This window comes from Cornus florida, unplaced genomic scaffold (genome assembly GCF_030987335.1).
Source record: "Cornus florida cultivar Cherokee Brave unplaced genomic scaffold, ASM3098733v1 CherokeeBrave_3.0.0_Hap2_Chr10, whole genome shotgun sequence".
In the NCBI taxonomy this organism is placed as follows: domain Eukaryota; kingdom Viridiplantae; phylum Streptophyta; class Magnoliopsida; order Cornales; family Cornaceae; genus Cornus; species Cornus florida.
The window spans coordinates 83472786-83477379 of record NW_026775580.1 but is presented as its reverse complement, the minus strand read 5'-3'; the positions used below and the strand labels follow the sequence as shown (position 1 = coordinate 83477379).

The window sequence follows — 4594 nt, the reverse complement described above, 5'->3', positions numbered from 1 at the left end:
CAAATTTATATACATATATACATAACATGCTTCAAGCTTCATCAATGGAGGAAATCATCAACAATATATCCTAGATCTAGCATGTAGGCAACATGTATTGATCAAGTTGAAGCTTGAATTCACAAGGTGTGGCTCGAATCTTACCTCAAGTCGCGACAGAAGATGAGAGGAAGATGGAGATGAAAATCCAAGAGGAGAGAGAGAGAGTCAACGTTTGGATCTCGTCGGAGATTCACCGGAGAAGATGATGAAGATAGGTACACAGTGGCGACGGGAATGAAGGACAGGGGTTTAAAGGGTTGGATTGATCTAATGAATCGATCTTGAGACCCTCAAGGTCTATTTTTTAAAACTTTTCCCGATCAGTTCGATTGATCGAATTGAGATTTCAGATCGATCGAACTTTGATGATCTCTCTTCAAAGTATTTTTAGAATTTTTGAAATTTTTGAAAAATTAAAAACTAAAATTAAAAATTAAAATTGAAAAATAGAAAATATTTTTGGATTTTTTGAAAAATAAAATAAAATAAAAATATTTTTGGATTTTTTTTTTTTTTTTTTTTAAATAAACAGTCAAATGAAGTCAAACAAAAGTCAAAATAGAGAATTGAAGAACTGAGATCGATCTAAACAAAATGTTCGATCGATCAGACGGAGAGCAAAAATATGCAGGTTTTTGGTTCAAAAATTTGGTTACGTGTTGGAACTTGTAGATCGATCGAACTTTGAAGTTGGATCGATTGAAGAACTTCAGATCGATCTTGAAATATTTTCGATCGATGAGACAGAGAGCTGAAATATGCAGGTTGATGCAGGCTCAAAATTTTTCTAAGTGTTGGAGCACGAGATCGATCAAACTTTGAAGTTGGATCGATCTAAGGTCTTCTAATCGATTTGAGAATAAGTTCGAACGATGGGACAGAGAGGTGATTTGGATGCAGGTGAAAATTTTTTCTAAGTGTTGGATGCAGGTGGAAGTTCGATCGATCGAACTTATGCAAAATGCTCAATCACAACATAAAAATTCATGCAACCCTAATCACAGTTCCTAGCAATGCATATGAACCAAAAACAAGTATTTAGACTTCGCAAGAAATGAAATTTAAGAAAGAAATAAGGGAGGAATAGGGTTTTGACACCCTACGAAATGTTTTGCTAGTCTTTAACGTCTCTAGCAAGACATTAGGCTCTTTTAGCCCGGATCAAAAATCTTGTAATGCATCCCCTCCTTGTTGGGGTGATAGATACTTTGAACTCCACCCAACAAATGGTTCTTTGAAGAACTTGTTAGATTAAGTTCAAAAGAAGCTTTTGGTCCCTTGTTAATGTAATCACAATCTTTGGGCTTACATGCCCTTTCAAGGCAAGAATTTGAAACAAGACTTTGAGAATGCAAGGTTGAAGATGATCCCTTTGAAGTTTTGGTCTTACACAAAAGCTCACTTCCTTGACATTGAAGATCATGACATTTATCTACAACATTAACCTCTCCTTCATTTTGTCAAATGAATTGGGTGTGGGGTTGAAGATATTCAACTTCACCTTCATATGGCCAAATGAGATCTTCATTATCCTCGTCCTACAATTGATGTTGGCATTAGCGGTTGCCAAAAAAGGACGGCCAAAGATAACGGGAATTTGGCTTTTAGGATTGGGGACCGGTTCCGTGTCAATGACAATGAAATCAACGGGAAAGAAAAATTTGTCAATCTTAATCAATACATCCTCAATTATACCCCTAGGCTTCTTAATGGATCGGTCAGCAAGTTGTAAAACTACCGACGTCGGTTTCAATTCACCTAGGCCCAATTTGACATAAACCGAGTATGGAAGAAGGTTAACACTTGCTCTTAAGTCAAGAAGCGCCCGATTAATGATATGATCACCAATGATGCATGAAGTAGTAGATGAACCGGGGTCTTTAAACTTTAGTAAAGTGTTATGTTGCAAAATTGAGCTTACTTGCTCAGTTAAAACCACTTTTCTTGGTGTTTGGCTCTTGTTCTTCCACTTTTGGGTGCACAAGTCTTTCAAGAATTTGGCATAAGCCGGAATTTGCTTAATTGCATCCAAAAGTGGAAGATTGACTTTAACTTGCCTAAACATTTCCATGATTTCATTGGTTTTTGCCTTTTGCTAGTATTTTGAAATAGATCCTTTTAAGGCATCCGGAAATGGGGCTTTTGGCTCAAAACTCTTTTTAAAATTTTTCTTTGAAGTCTCTTCAACACAAGAAGTTTTCAAATCACTTTGTTTCAAATCATTTTTCAACAAAACCTTTTCAAATTCATTTTTTTACAAATCTTTCTTCAAATCATTTTCAAAATCATTCTTCAAATCACATTTTGAAGCTTTCTCATTCACAAGATCATGTATATGCAATGAAGGAGGAATGGGATGTGAAACGGGACAGGTGACAACTTGAGGTTGCACCGGTTCACTCTCTTCATTGAACTTTTCAACTTAATTGTCCATAATCCTACCACTCCGCAATATAGTCACCGCATTAACATGCTCAATGGTGTGGCCTTCCGATGAGGAATGGGTTTTCACAACACATTGTTGCTTAGGTGGGGCATTCATAGGCATCTTTCCCTTCTCTCTTGCATTAAGAGTGCTTGCTATTTGCCCTACTTGGGTTTCTAGCTTCGCAATAGATTGAGAGTGGGAATGAAGCAATTGTGTGTTTGCCTCAAGAGTGCCCAAAGCATTCAAAACTTTTTCTTCAAAGGCAGGACTTCTAGCATTTCCTTGGGAATAAGATTGGTTGGGAAAATGAGAGTTAGCAAATTGATTCCCTTGTGATTAATAAGGTCTATAACCATGGGATCCTTGGTTTTGAAGTGGAGGTGGAATGTACTTCCCTTAAAAACTACCTTGGGAAGGGGTTGAGCCCTCTCCTTGGTTTTTCTAAGAGAAATTCGGATGATCTCTCCAACTTGGATTATAATGAGTACCATAAGGATTGTTCCCTTGGTTCACAAAAGCTGCATTGATTTTTTCATTAGGTTCATTTTGCACTTGTCCGTGAGGACAATGAGAAGTAGAATAAAGAACACTAGAACAAGTCATACATGTTTCATTTGATGCACAATAAGAATGGTTAGGGAAGGAAGATACTTGGTTCGCCGAGTTTTGGTTAATCAAAAATTGATCAAACCTTTGAGATAAAGACTTCATTTCGGCGGTTATTTTATTTGAATGGTCGACTTGATGCAAGCCAACACTCTTCCTACCTTGTAAATTTCTACCATTCTTGGATGATAATGTTCTATGCAAAGAATTTTCACTCATGCTCTCATAAAGACGCCACACGTCATCCTCATGCCTATTAATGTATGAGCCACCCATGGAAGCATCAACCATGCCTTTGTAATTGTCCAATAAGCTATCAAAGAAATATTGAACTAATTACCATTTGGGCATGTCATGATGTGGACACTTCCTAAGCAATTCGTTAAAGCATTCCCATGCCTCATAAAACGTTTCTCTATCCCCCTGTGAAAATTCTCGAATTGAGGTTCTCATGGCATTGGTCTTAGAAACCGGATAGTACTTCTTTAAGAACTCTTGTTACATTTCTGCCCAAGAAGTGATTGAAAAAGGCCTAAGATTGTTAAACCAGTACTTTGCCTTGTCTTTTAAGATGAATGGAAAAAGTTTGAGTCTTAAGACCTCTTCCGGCATGTCCGTATATTTTACGGTGGAACATACTTCTAGAAACTTATCCAAATACTTGTAAGGTTCTTCACTTGGAAGTCCATGATGGTTAGGAAGCATTTGAATGGTTTGTGGCTTACTTTTATAGTGATATACTCTAAATGGTGGCAATTAAATGTATGTGAGTGCATTGTATTCATTAGGCACATAGTGATCTCTTAAAGCAAGTGGATGATTAACAATTTGAGATGCAACATGGGCACCTTGATTTTGATTTCCTTGAATGATGGGAGGTTGTGGAGCATACATTGGCCTTGGCATTCCAAATGGAACTTGGCCTTGTTGTTGTTGTGGTTGGTGAATGAATGGCCTAGGCATGTCTAATAGTACTTGAATGTTCTCATGATGCACATTTGGATGAAGGATACCTTGTTGGTCTATGTGACCAAGGTCCTCTACATGCTCTTCATTATGGCCTTCCATTGATGTAATGGATCGGGTAGAACTAGAACTTCCTATTCCCCTAGGATTTCTAACTACGAATTCAAGATGCAAATTAAGAGGGACAAGAATTGGTCTTAGTGATCTACGACCATGCATGCACAATGTAAAAACACATAAACACAATGAATGAACAAACACTTCGGCTTCACAACCATTCAATGAAACTTCCTCCACAAACACTTAACCCATACTCCTATGCTTTAACAACAATGATGTAAAGAACAATTAAGAATGCCTCCGCGCGGGCTCATGATTTATCTAAGAAATTAAAAACAAGCCTCCGCGTGGACCGACGATTTAACTAAGGGATTGAGTAAGAAAAAGCTTATAAAGGTCCTTTAACACTTCAACTCCAAATTTATAGCTTAGCTTAGCAATTTTTTTAAATTTTTAGCATTTTTTCGTGCTTGCTTAGCTCCTTTGCTTGGT

The 4594-nt window shown here is 37.3% G+C and overlaps 1 pseudogene; it reads left to right on the top strand.

The window, feature by feature from the left end:
* Window positions 1-3425: 3425 nt before the first annotated feature.
* Window positions 3426-3524, top strand: LOC132280482 (small nucleolar RNA R71; annotated as a pseudogene).
* The last annotated feature ends 1070 nt before the right edge of the window (window positions 3525-4594 follow it).